General features: G+C 35.6%; 1 protein-coding gene across 4 annotated transcripts in view; it reads left to right on the top strand.

Annotated features, from left to right (window-relative positions):
* Nucleotides 1-27,382, top strand: part of TLL1 (tolloid like 1) — a 261,887-nt gene that overhangs the window by 26,570 nt on the left and 207,935 nt on the right. The gene's annotated exons all lie outside the window — the stretch shown is intronic.

Genomic DNA, 27,382 nt, shown 5'->3' with positions numbered 1-27,382 from the left:
CATGCCAGTTTTCTCCTGGTTCAATGATCTTTCTTCACCAGGTATGGGAAGTTAAATAATTAGCTATCATTCTGTCGTGGCACCTTGATTAGAAACTTTGTATTTGAGAATTATAATAAGAAGACATTCTAATCTCCAGGAAAATGGTGTGTAAGCATTTTTCTGGAGATTAGAAAAATAGTTCTAAAAATAGAAATTATTTTTAGAATCATATTCCCTATAGAGGTGCTCATTTTACCAAAAAATAAAAACAAAATCTTTTAGGTTAAATCCTTTTTCTCTTTTACCCTCTTTAATGAAACATAAAACACTATATGCATTGGAGTTTACAAGCAAATTTTTCTTTAAAAATCATCATAATACCATATAAGCTGTGAGATTATTACATGTTTATTCCAAACAGTTTTTGAAATAAGAGATTTCAGCCAATTTTCCAATGGATATTTTTCTTAGTTGAATAACAAGTCCAGATCACTGATTTTTTAAATCCCTTTTAGTACAAGGTTTTTGTAATTAAAATATTCAATGAAAGTAAACCTATTTAGGTTAATTTACTTAGTGAATGTTTAAAAAATGTCTACTAAATGCAAACAATCTTATTAGGTACTAGAGACAAACACAGTTTCTGTCTGCATTTTGCTGTCTATTGTCTATTTTCGTTGTCTGAAAAGAGCCTTTACAGAGCTGAGTGTTCTTGTTTGGCACGTCATGTTACTTTTCTCTCTAAGGCAGCATATGCAGATTACTTTTTGAACTATGGCTTAATTACAAAGAACTGATTAAAGCAAAAAAAATGATATATAATTTATTCACCTGAGAAATTCAGGGCAAAGCCAGTCCTGCTTAAGCATGGAAGTCTAGTTGAAAATATGTTAATACTGTGTTCCAAAACAGAATTCCATATTATTGAGTCTTCTCTTCTGCATCTTACCCTTAATTTGCAGTTGTGCAAAATAACAGCTGTCTCATAGTACCACTTAAACTGAAGTACTATGTAAAACACTTATATTTCAGTTTCTAATTATTTACAGCATACACTAGGGAAGTTCCAAAGCTATAAGAAGTTAATGCATTAAATCTCCATGATTCTCTCCTTCTTCACCATTTTTAGTTGCTTATAGCACCAACAAGAAATGATGTTTAAACTCTTTTCAGGAATGTTTGTTTTTTTATGTTCGTTATCTTCACTTGATAGTATTTTGTGTATGGCTTTTATTTTATACCACGTGTAAAATGTTTGTAGGTTTGTTTTTCCATTGCTGCCCCAGAGAACAGCAGGCTCTAGTAAACAAATGTATTTATGCAGATTTGGAGAAGTCTTGAACTTATTCATGATTTTTCTTCAGATTTTCTTATCTGAATAAACATTTATAATTTTTGATTCCATGAAATGCAATTTGTACTGCTATTCAAACTCATGGAGTTCTCTCTGACTTCTGGAGAGTTATTGAAGGCTTGATGTTCAAGCCATTTCAGTGTTACCTGAGGAGAGACTTGGTGACCCCTCAGTTGGAACAGAAGCATGCACGGGATGACAGCACGGACAGTGATGATGCCCTTGTGAAAAACTGTGAAGGTCTGAGATTCCTGCAAACTACTTGCAGGCTGAGGGGTTAGCCGGCCACAGTTTCACAGATGCTGGCAGAAGCTTTTGTTTCTGAGAAAAACAACACGTAGTAAAGCAAACAGTATGGACTTCACATTTGTGGGAGTTCTTTACGCACCCCAGGTCCCTCGGGGGTGCTGTGGAAGGGTCGAGTAGTTGGCGCTAACGTGGAGGAGCAGAGTCGCAATCAGGGACCTCAAATGGGCTGCAGCCAAGCCTCTCCAAACTCTGCCCTGGAAAGAGATGCTATACTGCTCAGAAAATAAATCTGCCCACTGCCCTATCTGTCTAGACTGTTCTCTGTAAAAATTCCTTGAAAAGGTAGTCTAGAATGAAGGACATCAGTACTTACCACAAGATATGCCCACAAGAGACCTTTGGAGAATTGTCTCTCAATAGTCCTGAGCAATGAATATGATCATGATTTAAACTATTCCTATCAGAATTTTATACCCATTCAACTAATTCTGGTTACCTGAGTTTACCTTGGAATGTATCTTTTTATATCACCAGTATCATAGGCAATATTGATGGTTAACAGTGTGGCTAGAACATAATGCCTAGAAGCACAGATGGAAGGGCAGCTCATCCTAGACCAGCCCCCTTTCATACAGATGAACACTGCGTAAGCGGGTTCTAGGAAACATGTTCAATAACAATAGCCCAAACTGGAACTGCCTTTTAAAGAAGATCTGAGAAACAAAAAGGAAATAAGATATGTCAGAGAAATAAGGGCGAGCTTTTCAGACAGGACTGTTGAGAACAGTCTCTACAGTTGGAGTTAAAGCTCCTGGTTAGGATTAAGAGTTTAGGGGATGGTGTGATGTGATGAACTACAGGCTATCCTTTCTTTCTTTCTTTCTTTTTTTTCTTTTGCCAGGTACTTAATTGCCTGCATTAAGATGTCTCTTTCTTTCTCTCTCTCTTTCTTTCTTTTTCTTTCTTTCTCTCTCTCTCTCTTTCTTTCTCTCTCTCTCTCTTTCTTTCTTTCTTTCTTTCTTTCTTTCTTTCTTTCTTTCTTTCTTCTTTCTCTTTCTTTCTTTCAATTGGGGTATAGTTGCTTTACAATTTTGTGTTAGTTTCTGCTGTACAATGAAGTGAATCAGCTATACGGGTACATATATCCCCTTGCTCTTGGACCTCCTTCCCACCTCCCATCTAGGTCCCCACAGAGCACTGAACTGAGCTCCCTGCACTGTACAGCAGGTTCCAAATAGCTATCTGTTTTATACATGGCAGTGTACATACCTCAATCCCAATCTCCCAGTTTATCCCATAACCCTCCATGTCCAAATGTCTGCTCTCTACCTTTGCATTTCTATTCCTGCCCTGCAAAAAGGTTCATCTGTACCATATTTCTAGATCCCTCATATATACATTAATATACAATATTTGTTTTTCTCTTTCTGACTTACTTTGCTCTGTATGACAGACTCTAGGTCCATCCACATCTCTACAAATGACCCAATTTCATTCCTTTTTATCATTAATATTCTGTTGTATATATGTACCACATCTTCCTTATCAATTCCTCTGTCGATGGACATTTAGGTTGTTTCCATGTCCTGGCTATTGTAAATAGTGCTGCAATGAACATTGGGGTGCATGTGTCTTTTTGAATTATGGTTTTCTCTGGGCATATGACCAGTAGTGGGATTGCTCGGTCATATGGTAGTTCTATTTTTAGTTTTTTAAGGAACCTCCATACTGTTCTCCATAGTGGCTATATCAACATACATTCCCACCAACAGTGCAAGAGGGCTCCCTTTTCTCCACACCCTCTCTAGCATTTACTGTTTGTAGATTTTTTCATGATGACCATTCTGAGTGGTGTGGGGTGACACCTCATTGTAGTTTTGATCTGCATTTCTCTAATAATTAGTGATGCTGAGCATCTTTTCATGTGCCTTTTGGCTGTCTCTATGTCTTCTTTGGAGCAATGTCTATTGAGGTCTTCCACCCATTTTTTGATTGTGTTGTTTGTTTGTTTGTTTTTGGTATTCAGCTGCATGAGCTGTTTGTATATATTAGATATTAATCTCTTGTCAGTTGCTTTCTTTGCAAATACTTTCTCCCATTCTGAGGATTGTCTTTTTTGTCTCATTTATGGTTTTCTTTGCTGTGGAAAAGCTTTTGAGTTTAATTAGGTCCCATTTGTTTACTTTTGTTTTTATTTCCATTTCTCTAGGAGGTGGGTCAAAAAGGATCTTGCTGTGATTTATGTCATGGAGTGTCCTGCCTATGTTTTCCTCTAAGAGTTTTAGAGTGTCTTGTCTTATAGTGTAAAACCAAAATGGTTTTCAATCCATTTTGAGTTTATTTTTGTGTATGATGTTAGGGAGTGTTTTAAGTTCATTCTTTTACAAGTAGCTGACCAGTTTTCCCAGCACCACTTATCGAAGAGACTGTCTTTTCTCCATTATATGTTCTTGCATCCTTTGTCATAGCTTAGGTGACCATAAGTGTGTGGGTTTATCCTTGGGCTTTCTATCCTGTTCCATTGATCTATATTTCTGTTTTTGTGCCAAAACCATACTGTCTTGATGACTGTACCTTTGTAGTATAGTCTGAAGTCAGGGACCCTGATTCCTCCAGCTCCATTTTTCTTTCTCAAGATGGCTTTGGCTATTTGGGCTCTTTTGTGTTTCCATATAAATTGTAAAATTTTTTGTTTTAATTCTGTGAAAAATGCCATTGGTAATTTGATAGAGATTGCATTGAATCTGTAGATTGCTTTGGGTAGTATAGTCATCTTCACAATATTGATTCTTCCAATCAAAGAACATGGTATATCTCTCCATCTGTCTCTGTCATTTCTTCTCAAGTGAACACAGAACATTCTCTAGGATAGATCACATCTTGGGTCACAAATCAAGCCTTGGTAAATTTAAGAAAAATGAAATCATATCAAGCATCTTTTCTGAGCACAACACTATGAGGTTGGAAATCCATTACAGGAAAAAAAACTGTAAAAAACACAAACACATGGAGGCTAAACAATAAGCTAATAAATAACCAAGAGATCACTGAAGAAATTAAAAAGGAAATTAAAAAAAATACATAGAAACAAATGACAATGAAAACGCAATGACCCAAAACCTATGGATGCAACAAAAGCAGTCCTAAGAGGGAAGTTTATACCAATTCAATCCTACCTCTAGAAACAAGAAAAATCTAAAATAAACAACCTAACCTTACACCTAAATCAACTAGAGAAAGAAGAGCAAACAAAACCCAAAGTTAGTAGAAGGAAAGAACTCATAAAAATCAGAGCAGAAATAAATGAAGTAGAAACGAAGATAACAATAGCAAAAATAAATGAAACTAAAAGCTGGTTCTTTGAGAAGATGAACAAAACTGATAAACCTTTAGCCAGACTCATCAAGAAAAAAAGGAGAGGATTCAAATCAGTAAAATTAGAAATGAAGAAGGAGAAATCACAACTGACACCGCAGAAATAAAAAGAATCATAAGAGACTACTACAAGCAACTATATGCCAGTAAAATGGACAACCTGGAAGAAATGGACACATTCTTAGAAAAGTACAACCTTCCAAGACTGGACCAGGAAGAAATAGAAAATTTAAACAGATGAAACACAAGTAATGAATTTGAAACTGTAATTTAAAATCTTCCAACAAACAAAAGTCCAGGACCAGATGGTGTCACAGGTGAATGCTATCAAACATATAGAGAAGAGTTAACACCTATTCCTCTCAAACTCTTCCAAAAAATTGCAGAGGGCACAACACTCCAAAACTCATTCTATGAGGCCACCATCACCTTGATACCAAAACCAGAAAAAGATATCACAAAAACAGAAAATTACAGACCAATATCACTGATGAACATAGATACAGAAATCCTCAACAAAATACTAGCAAACAGAATCCAACAACACATTAAAAGCATCATACATTATGATCAAGTGAGATTTTTCCCAGGGATGCAAGGGTTCTTCAATATACACAAATTAATGTGACATACAATATTAACAAATTAAATAATAAAAACTATATGATCATCTCAATAGATGAAGAAAAAGCTTTTGACAAAATTCAACACCCATTTATGATAAAAACTCTCCAGAAAGTGGGGATAGATGGAACCTACCTCAATGTAATAAAGGCCAATATGACAAACCCACAACAAACATCATTCTCAATGGTGAAAAACTGAAAGCATTTCCTCTAAGATCAGGAAAAAGACAAGGGTGTCCACTCTTGCCACTATTATTCAACATAGTTTTGGAAGTCCTAGCCATGGCAATCAGAGAAGACAAAGAAATAAAAGTAATCTAAATTGGTAAAGAAGAAGTAAAATTGTCACTGTTTGGAGATGACATGATACTATACATGGAAAATCCTGAAGATGCCACCAGAAAACTACTAGAGCTAATCAATGAATTTAGTAAAATTGCAGGATACAAAATTAATGCACAGAAATCTCTTGCATTCCTATATACTAAGAATGAAAGATAAGAAAGAGAAATCAAGGAAACAATTCCATCTACCACTGCAACAAAAAGAATAAAATACCTAGGAATAAACCTATCTAAGGAGGGAAAAGACCTGTGCTCAAAAAAGTATAAGATACTGATTAAAACTGGCTCTTTTGAAGTGACTTTTTGTGTTAACTAGTCATATGATTGAGGTTATTAATGCTGAGGAGTATTTAGTACCCCCTCTCAAATCAATATTGCCAACTAGAAAACTGAGGCCCAAGGAGTCTGGGAGACTCACCTAAAGTTACACAAGGGGGAGGGACATATCTTCCTGGAGGTCGTTGGTTTATTCTAAAGGAGCACATTGTGTTCAGGTCGAAAATGAGTGAGACAAAGAGGTGTAGACTGACTGATCTCAGTAGGACTTTAATCCTCTATGTATAGAAAACTCCACTTGTCAGTGTAAATACCTACTCAAATTAGTATTGTATTTGAGAACTTGCCAGAATGTATGAAGGTGCATTTCAGTTTATTTTTAGAGCTTGGCCCTAGTGTGGAAAAATATTAATTGCCATTCAGAATAATTTTTAAAAGATGAATATCTGAAATGCAAATACAGGATTGCCTTAAGCACAATAAACAATTAAATCAATTACAATTTACCAGTGAAACTTTCAAGCATTGAGATGCTTAGTGAAAGGCAGAGAATGTCAGAGTGGTTTAAATATTTTCATCTGCAGTCAGAGGCATTGGCTGTGCTGAGCTGGAAGGTATCTTGGCATCTGTTGGGATGATTTTCTTCCCTTTAAGGAGCCCCAAGCTCTTAAAACACTGGAGCAGGACAGAGGGACCCTCTGAGGGTTAAGATCTTCACTTTGACTTATTTCTAATAGAGACACTCTACTTTTACCTGTTCCACAGCTTGGCTTCTGTTATTTAGAAAACAAACTGAAAAACTTGCTTGTATAGTATTTTATATCTTTTATTTTTTATTGAATATAGTTGTTTTATAATATATTAGTTTCATGTGTACAACATAGTGATTCAATATTTTTATAGATTGTACTCCATTTAAAGTTATTACAAGATAGTGGCTATAATTCCTTGTGCTATACAGTGTATCCCTGTTGCTTATTTATTTTATACATAATAGTTTGTACCTCTTAATCCCCTACTCCTATCTTGCCCCTCCTCACTTCCTTCTCCACATTGGTAACCACTGGTTTGTTTTCTATATCTGTGAGTCTGTTTCTCTTTTGTTACATACATTCTTTTGTTTTTAGATTCCACATATAAGTGATAACATAGAGTATTTGTTTTTCTCTGTCTGACTTATTTCACCAAGTATAATACTCTCTAGGACTGTCCACATTATTGCAAATAGCAGAATTCCATTCTTTTTTATGATTAAGTAATATTCTATTTTATTTATATATATATACCATATCTATATACTATATATATATAGTATATATATCCATTCATTTCTTCATGGACACTTAGGTTGCTTCCATATCTTGGCTATTGGAAATAATGCTGCTATGAATATTGGGATGCACATATCTTTTTGAATTAGTATTTTCCTTTTTGTCAGATATATACCCAGCAGTGGAATTGCTGGATCATATGGTAGTTCTATTTTTATTTTTTTGAGGAACCTCCATATTGTTTTTCATAGTGGCTGCACAAATGTACATTTCCAACAATAGTGTCCTAAGGTTCCCTTTTCTACACATCCTTTTGAACTTTTGGTATTTGTAGACTTTTTTTTTTTTGGTGGTACTCAGGCCTCTCACTGTTGCGGCCTCTCCTGTTGCAGAGCACAGGCTCCGGATGCGCAGGCTCAGTGGCCATGGCTCATGGGTCCAGCCGCTCCACGGCATGTGGGATTTTCCCGGACCAGGGTACGAGCCCATGTCCCCTGCATCGGCAGGCAGACTGTCAACCACTGCGCCACCAGGGAAGCCCTGTAGACTTATTGATAATAGCCATTTTCACAGGAGTGAGGTGATATCTCATTGTGGTTTTGATTTGCATTTTTCTGATGATTAGCTATGTTGAGCATCTTTTCATGTGCCTGTTGACCATCTGTATAACTTCTTTGGAAAAAATGTCTATTCAGGTCTTCTGCCCATTTTTAATTAGGTTGTTTGCTTTGTTTGATATTGAGTTATATGAGCTGTTTATAGATTTTGGATATTAACTCTTTCTCAGACATATCATTTCCAAATATTTTCTCCCATTCAATAGGTTGTCTTTTTGTTTTGTCAATGGTTTTCTTTGCTGTGCAAAAGCTTTTAAGTTTAATTAGGTCCCATTTGTTTATTTTTGCTTTTATTTATTTTGCTTTAAGAGACAAATCTTAAAAAAATATTGCTATGATATATGTCAAAGAGTTCTCCCTATGTTTTCTTCTAGGAGATTTATGGTTTCAGGTCTTTAATACATTTTGAGTTTTTTTGTATACGGTGTGAGGAAATGTTCTAATCTCATTCTTTTATGTGTGGCTTTTTTCCAGTTTTCCCAGCATCACTTATTGAAGAGACTGTCTTTTCTCCATTGTATATTCTTGCCTCTTGGTCATAGATTAATTGACCGTAAGTGTATGAATTTATTTTCTGGCCTCTTTATTCTGTTCCCTTGATCTATGTGTCTGTTTTTGTGCCAACACCATGCTTTTATGATTCCTGTAGATTTGGCGTATAGTCTGAAGTCTAGGAGGGTTATACCTCCAACTTTGTTCTTTTTGTCCTCAAGGTTGCTTTGGCAATTCAGGGTCTTTTATTTTTCTTTTGGGATTATTTGTTCTAGTTCTGTGAAAAATATCATGGGCATTTTGATAGGGATTGCATTAAATCATAGATTGCTTTAGGTAGTATAACCATTTTAAAAATATTAATTCTTCCAATCCAAGAGCAGGAATATCTTTACATTTCTTTGTATCATCTTCAATTTCCTTCATCAATGTTTTATGGTTTTCAGAATATGTCTTTCACCTCATTGGTTAAGTTTATTCCTAGGAATTTTATTCTGTCAATGTGATTTTAAACAGGATTTTATTTTTGCTTTCTCTTTCTGATAATTCATTATTAGTGTATAGAAAAGCAACAGATATCTGTATATTAATCTTATATCCTGCAACCTTTCTGAATTCATTTATTAGTTCTAGTGTCTTTTTGGTGGAGAGACTTTAGGGTTTTCTACATAAGGTATCAAGTCATCTGAAAATAGTGACAGTTTTACTTCTTCCTTTCCAATTGGGATGCCTTTTATTTCTTTTTCTTTTCTGATTGTCGTGGCTAGGACTTCTAATATTATGTTAAACAGAAGTTGTGAGAGTGGGCATCCTTGTCTTGTTCCTGATGTTAGAGGAAAACTTTCAGCTTTTTACCACTGAGTATGATATTAGCTGTGATTTGGTCATAAATGACCTTTATAATGTTGAGATACCAACTTTGATGAACTTTTTTTTTATCATAAAAGGGTGTTGAATTTTGTCAAATGCTTTTTTCTGTGTCTATTGAGATGATCATGTGATTTTTGATCCTACCTTTTGTTAATGTGGTGTATCACACTGATTGATTGTGAATATTGAACCATCTTTGCATCCCTGGAATAAATTCCACTCGATCACGGTCTATGATCCTTTATATGTATTGTTGGATTCAGTTTCTTAATATTTTGTTGAGGATTTTTGCATTAATATTCATCAAAGATATTTGCCTGTAATTTTCTTTATTGTAGTGTCTTTGTCTGGTTTTGGTATGAGAGTAATGCTGGCCCCATAAAATGAATTTGGGAGTATTTCATCTTCAATTTTTTTGGAATAGTTTGAGAACAATTTATAACTTGATAGGAGTTTGGATGCATGCATTTGTATGTTTTATTACATTTGAATTTTATGTAAAACACTATAACAATTAATGATCTCAATTGGAGCATGTTGAAGTATTTAAGGGGAGATGTACTGATATCTGTGATTTACTTAGAAACACACCAAAAATAAGGTAGATTGATGGGTAGATATAGGATGGATATACAATGAAGAAAGTATAGTTGTCTGTTAATGGTAGAATATAGATGGAAGATCTTAGGTGTGATTTTTTCAACTTTGCTGTACATTTATAAAACTCACCAATATAGTTCAACTCTCTCATTTTCAAAATGAGGAAAGTGATGTTTAGGGAGAAGAAGATTAATTCATTGTCAGAGCAGCAATTAGAACCAAAAGAACTCATTCGGCAGCTTGTCTTTACATTCAAATTTGATCATTTGCCCCAAGATTTCTTTATATAAGTGTCAGAAAAATCATGAGTGTTATCAAAGATGAAAAAAGGCATTCTATGGTATTATTGAAACTCTTAATTTCAGGAAAATATCCTTTTCCTTCCTTTTTTATTTTTCATGCTTGTAGCATTGAGGCAGTTTTCATGCTTCTTTTTGTTTAGTACATTAGAATCAATTGTGAATTTATATATTCTATGGTATTTATGAACCAACTATCCATTTCAGTTTTATATTCACATACAAATGAATACAACTGGCATTTCCTGATCAATGTATTCCTTTTAAATTATAGCAGTGAAGGCAACTTCTTTAGAAAAGGTCCATGAACTTTACATAGATTCTTTTAATGTCTTTTTTGGGAAAACCAAAAAATGGCTTTGCATCTGGTGTTTGACTGGTATAAGTCATAATGAAGGACTACTAAAAAATGGCTTCTCCTTGGTCTTATACTCTTCTAGAACATTTAGAGGGTAAGAATCTCTGAAGTCAAGACTACCTTAAGTTTAATTCTTATGACATTTCTAAGTGTGAGATCTTGGGAAAGTTACTCAAGTTCTCTGAGTCTTTTTCCTTGGGTATAAAATAGGGATAATAATCACACCCTACTGATCAGGGTATTTAATAAAATCTATTATTACAATTTTATTAATGGTAACCTTAGAATTTGCTGGTGAATGACTTTTAGTTTTAACATTGTATGTTTATATTTTGTTTTGTTTATTTTACTTTTTATTTATAGCTGACATTTACTTTCATAAGAGATTGTGCTTCTGAATATTTATAGGATTTACAACTTCACTTGTCACGTCAATAAAACATGCACACTGTAATTCTTACAGTTCTTTATACAGAAACATGAGTCATCTATAAAGCACGTTATGATTGGGTTTATTTATTCCTTAACTCTGTTCTCCTTTAAGAGATTCTTTCTTATTTCTCAGATTTTAGTGTTGATTACTGCTTTCTAGTCTTCTCCCTAAAGATTTCAAAATGTAAGAATTGTAGACTTGTACAACTCAAAATGTAAGGAATGTAGAATTTTAAAAGGGTGAGAAATTAAAATTTCAATCATTACTGTAACTTTAAAAAAATTGCAATGTAAAGATGCTACTTTTGGGCTTCCCTGGTGGCTCAGTGGTTGAGAGTCCGCCTGCCGATACAGGGGACATGGGCTCGTGCCCCGGTCCAGGAAAGATCCCACATGCCGTGGAGCGGCTGGGCCCGTCAGCCATGGCCGCTGAGCCTGAGCGTCGGAGCCTGTGCTCCGCAACGGGAGAGGCCACAACAGTGAGAGGCCCGCGTACCGCAAAAAAAAAAAAAAAAAAAAGATGCTACTTTTTCATATTAAGTGGATAAAGATATTCTTAATTGTAGTAGGCACCACTCAGACTAATGAAAATGTTAGCTGGGATATATACATAAATAAAGCAAATACATTTTATTCTAAAATATTAAATATATTTTATCCACCCCAGCATACATATACATATAAGATAATAGTATATCATTTGAAGGAGAAACAAATGTCAAAGTTTTATGTACTGTAGTTCAGTAGTTGTATAATGCTTTCTTTGTGTATCATCTCAAATTCTTTTTTTAATCATATTTTATAGTTTTCAAGGTGACAAAATGAGCTCACTGTACAGAATCATAAAATTTGGAAGGTTGGGAGGAAGCTTTGAGATCTGGAATTCTAAATTAGTGGTTTTTAATCCTTATTTCAGGAGGTTTTAAAAAATTACTAATGCCATACTCCAGATGCATTAAATTAGAATCTCTGGGAATAGGGCCTGAATAGTCCTAGTTTTCAGAAGCTCCCCTGGTGATTCTACCATGATGTCAATGTCAGAATCATCCATCTGTTTTTGTTTTTTGGTTTTTGGCAACATTTAGAAAGGAAACAGAAGTGCTCTAGATCTTGGTGAAGTCAGACTATTTGCCTTCAGAATTAAAAAAGAATCTTGGTCTCCTCTTAAACCAGTGCTTTTTCCACTCTCCCACACTGCTTTCCTTTGGTTACTCCAGACTGTGTTTTTCTTAATGAGTTCGTGTGGTCCTCAAAACCCTTGGGAGAGATTATCATGTGTAGTCAGGCCTTGTTTGGTGGATGAGCCTCACGGGTATCGTACATTTGTATTTTCTGAAGCACTGGGGAATGAGTGAAGATATTGGCTTAGCCCCTAGATACCTGAACTTGATTGGTCAAGCTGCTCCATAAACAGAGTTATTTCTGGCCAGGAGAAAGTACAATGCACTTTTAGTTGGCTACTCTAAATTTTATGCACTGCATATTTATTATATTATATTTAACTTTTTTCTGTGATAATGTACTATATGTGTAATAGACTAGTTTTAATTATGGGTCATATATTAAGTTTAAAGATCATATAATAAAAAATAAATATTTAAAGTAATTTTACCTATTGTAAAATTATTTTATATTAATTCTTATGATTTTGTTCTCATTTATAGACAACAATATTATTCATATACTATCTAGTTAACTTGCCTTCTATGTATTTCAGAATTTTTTTAAATATGGAGTTACAATATTGTCATGCCATTACAGCTAATTTCCAAAGGAATCAAAATGTGGAAAATCTGTTCATAAACCTTTTTTGATATATCCTTTTGAAAAATACAGTTTATTCTAGGTTTTCATCACCATTTCTTGCTGTGGCGGGATAATGTTATAGTCTCAAGTGACATGTGGACAAACATGGATTCAAGGGTAGTGCCTCTTGAAGGCCTTGTTTAAAACACTCACTCTGGGATACTACTGTGCTTCTTTACTTCCAGACTGACCACTGCTCTAAGCAGTGTTGGGGCAATGCCTGGGCTGCCCGACCCCTTGAAGTTCAAGAAGAAGCATCAGGACTTCTCATGATGGGAGGTCAGAATCAATGTAAGTGACTTCCTAACAGGGACAGCTAAATCCCTTCAGTGATTTAGGTCTGTATGAAGTCTGCCATATAAAAGATCATTTCCAGTGTGTGGTGTTTGTCATCATCATACCCCAAAATCTTGCCTTTGACATAAAATGAAACTTTAGAAGCATTTCTCAAGTGTTAATTCTTATGTATCTCTGGTGAAAAGCACAGTGCAAAGATATAATGTGTTCAATTTGTTGTTTCCTTAGGATTACCCATCAATATTTTCAATTCCATTAAATATTAGTTTAAGGAAACTGGAGTTACTTTGAAAATTTCCATCAATGATAGCTTAGAGAAAACTTAGAAAGTCTAATTTAAAATTTTTGTGGACTTTAAAGATGAGCATAAATGTACTCATAAATGCATAGTGGGCAAAGCTGCAAGATTTCTATCTTTGAGAAAAGTTTTAATTTTGTTGTAATTTAAATTTGTTGTAATTAATGTTGAGCATTGTTGCTTAGTACAGATTTATTTCTTTTCAGTGATGTTACTTCATGAAATGTCAACCATGTAGGAATTCCCAAAGATAACAGCTCAGTAAATTGTATCAGAAAACACTTGATGTGTACAAATGGATAATAGAAATAGTAGAAATAATGTTCATTTGTGATGAATTACACAAGACTAGGGTTGGATTTTTCCTTTGGGGCAAAATAAAGAAGTTGTAATATGATGCTTGTATTAAGATGGAGTTTTCATTAAGAATAGAAGAGGAGAAAGTGATGAAATAATAGAAAACATCATAATACCATCAAATTTATTCTCATCAAGTCCTGGGGATCTAAATATCTTTTCAAACAGTTTTCTTCTAACTGTTTATAAGTGACAAGGTTATGGTGTTTGAAGATAATGAGAGGATAATTTTCTTGTACTGTTGAACTCTAGAACTTTTGTGTAAAATTATAATACTTCATTATATAGAAAGAACAACAAAGTTCTACAGTAAGTAAAGATTCAAACTGGTTTCTGTTTTTCTAATGGCTTGCATCTAACTCTGATAAACAAGTTTAAACTTATATCATATAAAGTAATGTTTCACATATTGCTATTTTCCTTCATTTAATCCAATCCATAACATATTAAAATAATGAGTACTGGAAAGTACCTAAAGCAAAAAGCCCCAGGTATATTTTAGGGTTCCTATAATCAGTTTAAAAGAGAGTCATTTAAGTTCTGTGAGTATCAGATCTGATTCCCTTCCCTGCCTACCCTCCTAGGCTGTTGTGAGGATGAAATGAGAGTAAATATGTAAAAGTACTATGTTAACTGCAACAGACTGTAGAAAATTTGTTAATCTTTTGGGCAAGATTTAGAACAAAACATTTAAAATAATCTGGGTATTTTATCCAGCAACGTTAGAGAAGGACATCTTCCTTATATAACTTTTATTTAAAAAGAGTAAGAAGGGACTTCCCTGGTCATCCAGTGGTTAAGACTCCATGCTTCCACTGCAGGGGGTGCGGGTTCCATCCCTGGTAGGGGAATTAAGATCCTCTCCTGCATGGTGCGTGGTGTGGCTAAAAGAATTTAAAAATTTTAAAGAATTTTTAACGATGTGAAAGAAAGAGTAAGAAACGCAACAATTAATATATAGTGGGCTGAAATACATAGAGTAACAACATCAAAATATTTACAAAAAGCAGCCTTAGCTATCACGGCATATACTGGAATCAGGCTGCCTTTGTCAGCCCTCCCTCTTCTCTCTCCCCTGCCCTCTCTAACTTCTCCACTTCCTTCTCTCCCTTTCTCCACTCTGTTTTCTTTCTACTCCCCTACTTTCCGAGGTTGGTAGGACTTTCTTGCTTGTCTCCTGACCTTACGTTTTATATTTTGTGGACCCTCTTTGTTGGTATTACATCACATAGACATCCTGGCAGGCTTTGTAGAAAGAGTTTGGACACCTTTCCCTTGGTGTTTTGTAGTGAAACAAGGTGGAGCTCTCAGCTGTGGACCAGAGAAAAGAGAGCAGTCTTTGGTCCCAGTGAGTAATAAAACCACAGGCGGTGTTGACAGGAGTGTATGGCCGTGCATTAACTGAGACAGTTCTGTGGTTTGAAACTCTTTAATTGTATCTGTCACTACCATTTACAACTAAAGAAAAATTTATTGAATCTCACCACATGTTTAGAATGAAAACTCAAAGACGGGCAGAACCAGAAAAGTAATGCATAAAAAGGAAAGTAAGCAGAGTTTGAGAAGAAATACAAAGAAACCTGAATTGCATAAACAGGATAGCAGTCAAAGGTGAATTTTTCTGTTGGAGATGAGTTCTGGAAGGCTGTTGGATGAGAGAAGGACAGAGAGCTCATTATACCAGGGTTGCTGTGGCTTGTCAGGGCTGATTTCAGGAGAGCTGACTGGAGTTCTGAAACCTGGGGGACAGCACACACCAAGAACACTGGAAGGGAGAAAAACACCAAAAATGAATGGGTAGCAGGAGGTAAGGAACTCATTTATCTTGGCATTCATAGTTTAAACATCATAAACTTAAGAGGAATATGTTTTGAAACTATTTAAACTTATTAGCATCAAATACTTCTGTGATTCTTTGTTATTGGTTGTTTATTTTTGAAGCCTGCAATTGAAAAAGTGGTTTAAAAAGTGCAATATTTGCAAGAACATTGTATACCATTCTGTAATTACCCTGAGGTGGAAAATTGGGTTCTCCATTGTTCCCTTTTCTTCATTTATTATAAGCATCCTTTTCCTTCCCTTTCTTCCTCTGTCTCTTTCTGCTTCCTTTCCTTCCTTGTTTTCAATTCTCCCACTGCAAGATTTTAGAATGATTTCTTTAGACTTACAGGTCCTCACTGGACAATGGCACATCTCACAAGTATTTTCTTCAAACATATCAATCATAGGCACCATAAACTCAAAGGAGATTAATGTGTCACAGTGAATTTTCAAATTTTCCCTGTTACATAAAGAAACTGATATTGACAAAGACAAAACAGTTAAAAAAAAAACAGAGCATTACTTCAATAATTTGGGCTATTTGTTAGCATTGTCTTATGATTTTCAGAATATATCTGTGTAAAAACTGGAAAATTTGGAATGTGATCTTTAGACAGAGGCTGCTCTTCTCTGAGGGTTAGAATCTGGTAACCAGTACAGGTTTTGAGAGTCGACCTCTGGTCAATTGACATTCCTTCCTCTGCCTGATTTTCTGCATTTGAGGGATTCTCAAGCTGCTGTAGTGTACCTTGGTCTCTCAGGTAGGAATATCGTTAACTAGCTTGTATTTGTCTTTGAATAAATTACCAAAAAAAGTGCCTTCTCTGAGCAGAAGAATTGCACCAATAGACTCTTCCTTTCAAGTGTGGCTTGGCACTGAGACTGGGCTAGGTTTAGGTCTCCGTATGCCACCTGGAAACCGTCACAGATGTATAAATAGTACTACAATTACATGCAGTAGCCCTACCTCCAAGCAATGGGAAAAATGGGAAATTTTCTCTAAACATGATGATGCTTTATATATTATCAAACCCCAAAATACAGCAAAAACTTGTTTTCACTCTTAGTCAATAATCAGAAACTGCTGACTTTTGGAATTAGCAGATTATCAACATTTTATCTGTCAGTTTTCAAAGTTTTAAATAAAGTATTATTTAACATATTATATAATTAAGTATCTTAACTATAGTAATATGATATTAATTATTAGAAAAGTAAATCAGAAAATTGTTTCAATGCTATTCAGTGAGGCCTTGGCGTAGAAAAATAATGCAATTTACATGAAAGATTAAATTTTGAATACTATCATGGGTCAAAGATTTGATGACAGTAATTTTGATTTGCCAGCCTTGGTAGCATCCCAGATTCTCAGATAACTTGGGAACCTGTGGGTTGCAATAGAAGTAAGATATCAAATTGTGCCTCTATGTGTGTGTGTGTGTGTGTGTGTGTGTGTGTGTGTGTGTGTAGGTTTTTTCTATCCAGTTATCTTTTTATCTCTATTTATCTCTTTTTCTTAACATATGAATTCAGGTTTTAAGACCTACTCAGGAGATAGCAAGCTGGATGGGAAAGGTTTGCAATTAAAAACTTTATATTTAAAGCTGTAATATTCCTCTTAAATGTATTTAAAACATGAATATTAAAACCCCAGAAGAAATGAAATTTGGAAATAATGTGATTGGCAATTTGCTCTTATCCTCTGGCTAACGTTCCTATGGGAGAAGGTGACTCAGGGAGGGAAACAGGAGGCCACTCTGTCTCAAGAAGCAGAAGGCAGAGGGTGAGTCGTGAGTATATTTTAGGTTCAATTTGCACAATCTAGTGATGAAATCACCTAGTTTTCAGGGATTCCTACTGTTGTTCTGGACATTTCAGCTGGCATTAGTGCCACGCATTCTTTTCATTGATATTTAAGCCAAAGTAGACAGGTGCTACCCAGTGGTGCCATACCAGAGCCAGGAGCTGAAAGTCAGACCCCAAGAACTCCCAGCCAGATCGCTGTACTGTCCAACTCTGTTGCTTCACTAACTTCGCAATATTGGAACATTATGGTTTATACAATTGAGCAACTACAGTTTTGGACTCTATTTATTAAATCATGATAAGGTTTTATTGCACTAGATGAGTGGAGAATACTAGGTTTATGTTATTCTTTTTTTGAAATTAATTCCAGCTTCTTTATCAAAATAAAAAGTAATAGCTCTGGCCATTGACTATTCATGTTTGATATTACAGTTTTGAAATGTGAATTTGATGTTATATTACTTATTTAGAATCTAGAGCAGAACTCTAACTACTGAAGCTACCTTTAAGAATTAAAAAAACAAGTATATAAAAATCTCAATTGGAAACTTTTGCTTCAATGAAGGAAGGCATGGCCTTTGGAAGATACATACTAAAATCAAGTGAAGGATATTAGCTTACTCTTTCAAATTTTTTATTTTCCTTTTATTTCCTTAGACTGTGTTTTATAGGAATATTGAATTTGTGATTCTTACGTTTGATACTGATGAAGGACCTTTAAGCAAGTTCAAAGTAAAACTAAAATAAAAATTATTAAGATTATCTCTAGAACATATTAAGTGTGTTTAATTCCCTTTAGAACTGGAAATTTTAACTAGTTTTTAAAAAAATTTTTCCTGCTCTATCTATTGCATTAGCAACCATAGACCAAGTGACATCATTGTTTTTAATAAAACAGATTAATAAAAATGTAAGAAGATTAAGCATTTTAGATTCTGGCTTTTATGCTTAATATGAGAGTATTGGTTTGAAGCCAGTACATGCTAATTTATTGGCACTTTCCTTGAAGTAATGTAGAAGATTACCTCCTCTGAGATTGTTCACCTGGGGTAGTCATTCTCAGCCAAGGAGCAATTTTGCCCCCAGGGAACATTTGGCAATATCTGGAAACATTTTTGGTTGTCACAGCTGGGGAGGTGGGTTGCTACAGGCATCCAGAGAATAGAAGCCAGAGATGCTGCTAAACATCCTACCATGCATAGGACAGCCCCCAGCAAAGAATTATCCAGTCCAAAATGTCAAATAGTGCCAAGGTTGAGAAAGCCCTGGTCTAGGAGTATTTATTGCTTCCTCCTATTGCTTTCCTTTTTCCTTTTCCTTCTTTCTTTTTCCATTCCTCTTACTTAAATAGGTATGTGTAGCTTTGTGGAGAAGGGTAAGTGGCTGTTTATTTTGTACTAGATGTAATCTTTTAAGAATTATTTCCTAAGGTGTGGCTTGTACAGAATGAAAAGGTGGTCAGGGGGCCTGCACTTGGCTGTACGACCTTGGACTTGTCACTTACCTCTTTCTTTCTCTAAAAGTCAGAACTGAGCGAGATCTGAGGTTTCTTTTAGCCTCAGAAAATCAAAATATTTTGGCTAAACCATTCATTCAACCTCACACAAGCACCTTCTTGTGTCAAATGCCATTCTAGGTGCTGTGAGTGAACTGGTACAGAAGATCAGAAGACGTAGCTTCTGATTTCTCAATGCCTGTGATTTAACTGGGGAGATGGATGTGTAAACAAAAGTGATCACACACTGTGAAAAGAATTCAAATAAAAGAGGCTATTGGATGAAAGGAGGAATTTGCCAGAAGGGGAGGCAGGGCATCTCAGACAAAAGGAATGGCATAGGCGAAAGCTTAGGATTATGAAAGCCCTGTTAGGTTAAGTAATATTGAAAAGTTTCAGTGTGATGGGGATATGGTTGCTGAATGAAAATGCTCTTCTTGTGTTGCTTTAAAATATCAAAAATTTACAAAAGAATTTTACAGCTATGAAAAATAAATATTATCACATAGTCCTTGCACTGGAGCCATTGGTTCATGTCCAAAGTGTTCATCACAAGCACAGACAGCCTGGATCACAGTCTGAGGATCCCGTCAGGTCCTGTCTTTCCTACTGTACTTGTCTTAACTTGTGCCTGATCTGCTGCTTCATTGTTAAAACTGTGGATTGTGGTGCAGAAGAGCCAGGAACAACGCATCCAAATTTTAAGAAGTGTCTGCTTTTCCCCTCTATCAAGTTCCCTGGAAATAGTTTAGAATTTTAATAATCCCCTTGGGGCAATGGACTTGGGTAATTAAAACAGCTGATTTAATTCACAAATGTAGGTGGGCCAAATGTAGTGTCATCCCATTTAACCCTCCTAAAACAAATAGAGAGCTTGATGACAGAAATAGTGCCAAGGCTTCTGCCACACATGGACAACAGGCAGCACCGGTTTTTGGCTTGGTGACCAAACACTGGTCAGCATTGCTGAACTAGTGATTCTCAGCTCGGCCTAAGGCACCATCATACTCAATTGTCTTTTGCAGCTGTGAAAATCAGTATCTTCCCTTAGAGTATGTCATAAAAGGGAATGAGAGTATTCTGAGGGAAACTGATATTTTATCAGCTGTAAAGAAAGAGACAAATTTTGCATGAGTTTTCCCTCAGCAAATCTGACTTTTCTCAGGAGAAGGGAGTTTAAGTAGAATAACTCCTTTTGCTGCTTTTCTTTGGAAATATCCAGATATAAAAAGAAGTCATGTAGTAGATATCACAGTGACTGGAGAGTTCAGGAAATCTCTCTTCTCTTTCCAGCCAAGAGCTGACTTTCTATTACGCTTAACTTCTTGATGTCTGAACTTCTCCTTCTAGAAATAAATCTAATAGTACCTGCTATTCTTGGCTCAGGACTTATGAAGTAATGTCTATAGAGTATTTGTGAAGAAAAAGGTTCTATAACACAAATAAGTATTTTTCCACCCTTGATATCAGTTAGTTTCCGGTTTGTATGACTAAATTCTAAGTAGTCTGACATTTGGCAACCTCTTTTTTTTCCCATCAGAATGTAAAATTCATGATTAGCCGCTCATTATGAATTTGTCACAACTTCACTTAACCTAATAAATATCCCAGAAAGAGTTGACTTGGCTAGAGCTGAATCAGTACAGCTTTATGAATTTGGCCACTAAGTTAAGCCAATAGTTTTAAATCTGTACTGATCTAAGGACGAATGTGCAGAAAGCAAGACCTGGGTGCCTTCTCCCAGAATCAGTGGAGTTCAGCTGTCAATCAGGTTGGTTAGAGGAGGAGGAGGTACAGATGAATGTGCGGAAGGTCAGCATGTCCCCCTTTGATATGTAGAGACCAGCAGTGGTACTAGCAGAGGGACCAACTGAAGAATTAGTGGGCAAGCAATCTTAAGTGTGACTTACGAGATTTAAAACGTTTTGAGTTCTTAAAGATTGTTCATTATGCCATAGGTGCATGTTCTTTTATGGTCTATTAGATTTTGTTTTCTATGTAAATAATCATCTGCTGCCTGCTTAAGAGACAGCTGTACACGCTCGTTTATAGATAGGCTGTGGCTGCTTTTGCATTACAATGGCAAGCTACGCAGTTGCAACAGAGAATTTTATGGCCCACAAAGACTAAAATATTTACTATCTGTCTCTTTACAGAAAAAGTATGCTGACCCTTGCTTTAAAGAAATACCTTTGGTAAACAAAAACTATAGATAAATTCTCTCAGTGTCTAATTCACCTAGACAAATGAAATTATTTTCTTTTGAAGAAATGATAACCCCCAATACTTTCTTTTCATCTTATTTGCTTTATAATACCTGAGAAAGTCTTTTAAAATGCAAATATTGAAATAATGTGTAAAAAGAACCATATTTCTTATGATCTATAAGCACTCCAGAAAAAAACGTATGCATATAGTAGTATAGTGACTGCAAAGTGATCTCTAATAGTGTTACCAGTTGTATTAGGGAAGTGAATAAATAACAATAACAACAGCAAATGTTTATAATATGTTTATTCTGTATTAGACACTGTTCTAAGTACTTTTAAATTTTTTCTTCAGCAACCCTTTAAAGTAGGATAATTATTATTATTTTTTTAACATCTTTATTAGAGTATAATTGCTTTACAATGGTGTGTTAGTTTCTGCTCTATAACAAACTGTATCAGCTATACATATGGCATACATCCCCATATCTCCTCCCTCTTGTGTCTCCCTCCCACCCTATCTATTCCACCTCTCTAGGCAGTCACAAAGCACCGAGCTGATCTCCCTGTGCTATGTGGCTGCTTCCCACTAGCTGTCTATTTTACATTTGGTATATATGTAAAATATATATGTATATATGTCTCTCTTACTTCATCCCAGCTTACCCTTCCCCCTCTTCGTGTCCTTAAGTCCATTCTCTATGTCTGCATCTTTATTCCTGTCCTGCCCCTAGGTCCTTCAGAACCTTTTTTTTTTTAGATTCCATATATGTGTGTTAACATATGGTATTTGTTTTTCTCTTTCTGATTTACTTCACTCTGTATGACAATCTCTAGGTCCATCCACCTCACTACAAATAACTCAATTTCATTTCTTTTTATGGCTGAATAATATTCCATTGTATATATGTGCCACGTCTTCTTTATCCATTCATCTGTTGATGGACACTTAAGTTGCTTCCATGTCCTGGCTATTGTAAATAGAGCTGCAATGAACATTGTGGTACATGACTCTTTTTGAATTGTGGTTTTCTCACGTTATATGCCCAGTAGTGGGATTGCTGGGTTATATGGTAGCTCTATTTTTAGTTTTTTGAGGAACGTCCATACTGTTCTCCATAGTGACTATGTCAATTTACATTCCCCCAACAGTGCAAGAGGGTTGCCTTTTCTCCACATTCCCTCCAGCATTTATTGTTTGTAGATTTTTTGTTGATGGCCATTCTGACCAGTGTGAGGTGATACCTCATTGCAGTTTGATTTGCATTTCTCTAATGATTAGTGATGTTGAGCATCCTTTCATGTGTTTCATGGCAATCTGTATATCTTCTTTGGAGAAATGTCTATTTAGGTCTTCTGCCCATTTTTGAATTTCATTGTTTGTTTTTCTGATATTGAGCTGCATAAGCTGCTTGTATATTTTGGAGATTAATCCTTTGTCAGTTGCTTCGTTTGCAAATAATTTCTCCCATTCTGAGGGTTGTCTTTTGGTCTTGTTTATGGTATCCTTTGCTGTGCAAAAGCTTTTAAGTTTCATTAGATCCCATTTGTTTATTTTTGTTTTTATTTCCATTTCTCTAGGAGAAGGTGCAAAAGGATCTTGCTGTGATGTATGTCATGGAGTATTCGTTCTGCCTATGTTTTCCTCTAAGTGTTTTATAGTGTCTGGTCTTACATTTAGGTCTTTAATCCATTTTGAGTTTATTTTTCTGTACGTTGTTAGGGAGTGTTCTAATTTCATTCTTTTACATGTAGCTGTCCAGTTTTCCCAGCACCACTTATTGAAGAGACTGTCTTTTCTCCATTATATATTCTTGCCTCCTTTAGCAAAGATAAGGTGACCATATGTGCATGGGTTTATCTCTGAGCTTTCTATCCTGTTCCACTGATCTATATTTCTGTTTTTGTGTCAGTACCATACTGTCTTGATTACTGTAGCTTTGTAGTATAGTCTGAAGTCAGGGAGCCTGATTTCTCCAGCTTCGTTTTTCTTTCTCAAGATTGCTTTGGCTCTTCTGGGTCTTTTGTGTTTCATACAAATTGTGAAATTTTTTGTTCTAGTTCTGTGAAAAATGCCAGTGATAGTTTCATAGGGATTGCATTGAATCTGTAGATTGCTTTGGGTAGTATACTCATTTTCACAATGTTGATCCTTCCAATCCAAGAACATGATATATCTCTCCATCTGTTTGTATCATCTTTAATTTCTTTCATCAGTGTCTTACAGTTTTCTGCATACAGGTCTTTTGTCTCCTTAGGTAGGTTTATACCTAGGTATTTTATCCTTTATTTTGCAATGGTAAATGGGAGTGTTTCCTTAATTTCTCTTTCAGATTTTTCATCATTAGTGTATAGGAATGCAAGAGATTTCTGTGCATTAATTTTGTATCCTGAAACTTTACCAAATTCATTGATTAGCTCTAGTAGTTTTCTGGTAGCATCTATAGGATTCTCTATGTATAGTATCATGTCATCTGCAAACAGTGACCGTTTTGCTTCTTCTTTTCCGATTTGGATTCGTTTTGTTTCTTTTTCTTCTCTGATTGCTGTGGATAAAACTTCCAAAACTATGTTGAATAATAGTGATGAGAGTGGGCAACCTTGTCTTTGTCCTGATGTTAGTGGAAATGTTTTCAGTTTTTCATGATTGAGAACGATGTTGGTTGTGGGTTTGTCATATATGGCCTTTATTATATTGAGGTAAGTTCCCTCTATACCTACTTTCTGGAGGGTTTTTTATCATAAATCGGTGTTGAATTTTTCAAAAGCTTTTTCTGAACCTACTGAGATGATCATATAGTTTTTATACTTCAATTTGTTAGTATGGTTTATCACATTGATTGATTTGCATCTATTGAAGAATCCTTGCATTCCTGGAGTAAACCCCACTTGATCATAGTGTATGATCCTTATAATGTGCTGTTGGGTTCTCTTTGCTAGTATTTTGTTGAGGATTTTTGCATCTACGTTCATCAGTGATATTGGCCTGTAGTTTTCTTTCTTTATGATATCTTTGTCTGGTTTTTGTATCAGGGAGATGGTGGTCTCATAGAATAAGTTTGGGACAGTTCCTCCCTCTACTATATTTTGGAAGAGTTTAAGAAGGATAGGTGTTAGCTCTTCTCTAAATGTTTGATAGAATTTGCCTGTGAAGCCATCTGGTCCTGGGCTTTTTGTTGTTGGAAGATTTTAAATGACAGTTTGAATTTCAGTGCTTGTGCTTGGTCTGTTTATATTTTGTATTTCTTCCTGGTTCAGTCTCAGAAGACTGTGCTTTTCTAAGAATGTGTCCATTTCTTCCAGGTTGTCCATTTTATTGGAATATAGTTGCTTGTAGTAATCCCTCAAGATTCTTTGTATTTCTGCAGTGTGAGTTGTTACTTCCCCTTTTTCATTTCTAATTCTGTTGATTTGAGTCTTCTCCCTTTTTTCTTTATGAGTTTGACTAATGGTTTATCAATATTTTTTATCTTCTCCAAGAACCAGCTTTTAGTTTTATTGCTCTTTGCTATCATTTCCTTCATTTCTGTTTCATTTATTTCTGATCTGATCTTTATGATTTTGTTCCTTCTGCTAACTTTTGGGTTTTTTGCTCTTCTTTCTCTGATTGCTTTATGTGTATGATTAGGTTGTTTATCTGAGATGTTTATTGTTTCTTGAGGTAGGATTGTATTGCTATAAAGTTCTCTCTTAGAACTGCTTTTGCTGTATCCCATAGGTGTGGGATGGGTTGTTGTGTTTTCATTGTCATTTGTTTCTAGGTATTTTTTTTTATTTCCTCTTTGATTTCTTCAGGGATCTCTTGCTTTTTAGTACTGCATTGTTTAGCCTCCATGTGTCTGTAATTTTTACAGATATTTTCCTGTAATTGGTATCTAGTTTCATAGCACTGTGGTCAGAAAAGATACTTCATATGATTTCAGTTTTCTTAAATTTAGCAAGGCGTGATTTGTGACCCAAGGTATGATCTATCCTGGAGAATGTTCCATGAGCACTTGAGAAGAAAGTGTAATGTGCTGTTCTGGGATGGAATGTCCTATAAATATCAGTTATGTCCATCTTGTTTAATGTATCATTTAAAACTTGTGTTTCCTTATTTATTTTCATTTTGGATGATCTGTCCATTGGTGAATGTGGGGTGTTAAAGTCCCCTACTATGATTGTGTTACTGTTGATTTCCCCTTTTATGGCTTTTAGCATTTCCCTTATGTATTGAGATTCTCCCACGTTGGGTGCATAAATATTTACAATTCTTATATTTTCTTAAATTGATCCCTTGATCATTATTTAGTGTCCTTCTTTGTCACTTGTAATAGTCTTTATTTTAAAGTCTATTTTGTCTGATATGAGAATTGTTACTCCAGCTTTCTTTTGATTTGCATTTGCATGGAATATCTTTTTCCATCCCCTCACTTTCAGTTTGTATGTGTCCCTAGGTCTGAAGTGGGTCTCTTGTAGACAGCATATGTACGGGTCTTGTTTTTGTATCCATTCAGCCAGTCTATGTCTTTTGGTGGAGTATTTAATCCATCTACATTTAAGGTAGGTATCAATATGTTTGTTCCTATTAACATTTTCTTAATTGTTTTGGGTTTGTTATTGTAAGTCTTTTCCTTCTCTTGTGTTTCCTGCCTAGAGAAGTTCCTTTAGCATTTGTTGTATAGCTGGTTTTGTGGTGCTGAATTCTCTTAGCTTTTGCTTATCTGTAAAGGTTTTAATTTCTCCAACAAGTCTGAAATCCTTGTTGGGTAGAGTAATCTTGGTTGTAGGTTTTTCCCTTTCAACACTTTAAGTATGTCCTTTACTCCCTTCTGGCTTGCAGAGTTTCTGCTGAAAGATCAGCTGTTAACCTTATGGAGTTTCCCTTGTATGTTAATGGTTGCTTTTCCCTTGCTGCTTTTAACATTTTTTCTTTGTGGTTAATTTTTGATAGTTTGATTAATATGTGTCTTGGCATGTTTCTCCTTGGATTTATCCTGTATGGGACTCTCTGCGCTTCCTGGACTTGATTGGCTATTTCCTTACCCATATTAGGGAAGTTTTCAACTCTAATCTCTTCAAATATTTTCTCAGTCCCTCTTTTGTTCTCTTCTTCTTCTGAGACTCCTATAATTTGAATGTTGGTGCGTTTAATGTTGTCCCAGAGTTCTCTGAGACTGTCCTCAATTCTTTTCATTCTTTTTTCTGTATTCTGCTCTGTAGTAGTTATTTCCAGTATTTTATCTTCCAGGTCACTTATCCGTTTTTCTGCCTCAATTATTCTGCTATTGATTACTTCTAGAGAATTTTTAATTTCATTTATTTTGTTGTTCATCATTATTTGTTTGCTCTTTAGTTCTTTCAGGTCCTTGTTAAACTTTTCTTGTATTTTCTCCATTCTATTTCCAAGAATATGGATATCTTTACTATCATTACTCTGAATTCTTTTTCAGGTAGACTGCTTATTTCCTCTTCATTTGTTTGGTCTGGTGGGTTTTTGCCTTGTTCCTTCATCTGCTGTGTATTTCTCTGTCTTCTCATTTTGCTTAACTTACTGTGTTTGGGATCTCCGTTTCGCAGACTGCAGGTTCGTAGTTCCTGTTGTTTTGGGTGTCTGCTCCCAGTGAGTAATTGTGGTCCAGTGGGTTGTGTAGGCTTCCTGGTTGAGGGGACTGGTGCCTGTGTTCTGGTGGATGAGGCTGGATCTTCTCTTTCTTGTGGGCAGTACCATGTCCGTTGGTGTGTTTTGGGGTGTCTATAAACTTATTATAATTTTAGGCAGCCTGTCTGCTAATGGGTGGGTTCATGTTCCTGTCTTGCTAGTTGCTTGGCATTGGGTGTCCAGTGCTGTAGGTTGCTGGTCGTTGTTGGAGCTGTGTCTTGTGTTGAGATGGAGACCTCTGGGAGAGCTTTTGCCATTTGATATTACATGGGGCCATGAGGTCTCTGGTGGACCAATGTCCTGAACTCAGCTCTCCCATCTCAGACGCTAAGGCCTGACACCCAGGCAGATCTCCAAGACCCTGTCAGCCTACAATGCTCAGTAGAAAATTGAGAAAATAAGAGAAAGAAAGAAGGAAAATTTTAAATAAATAAAATAAAGTTATTGGGCTTCCCTGGTGGTGCAGTGGTTGAGAGTCCTCCTGCCGATGCAGGGGACACAGTTTCATG

Source organism: Orcinus orca, chromosome 4 (genome assembly GCF_937001465.1).
Source record: "Orcinus orca chromosome 4, mOrcOrc1.1, whole genome shotgun sequence".
Lineage (NCBI taxonomy): Eukaryota > Metazoa > Chordata > Mammalia > Artiodactyla > Delphinidae > Orcinus > Orcinus orca.
The sequence above is the reverse complement of the archived record's forward strand: the minus strand, read 5'-3'. Positions and strand labels throughout refer to the sequence as shown.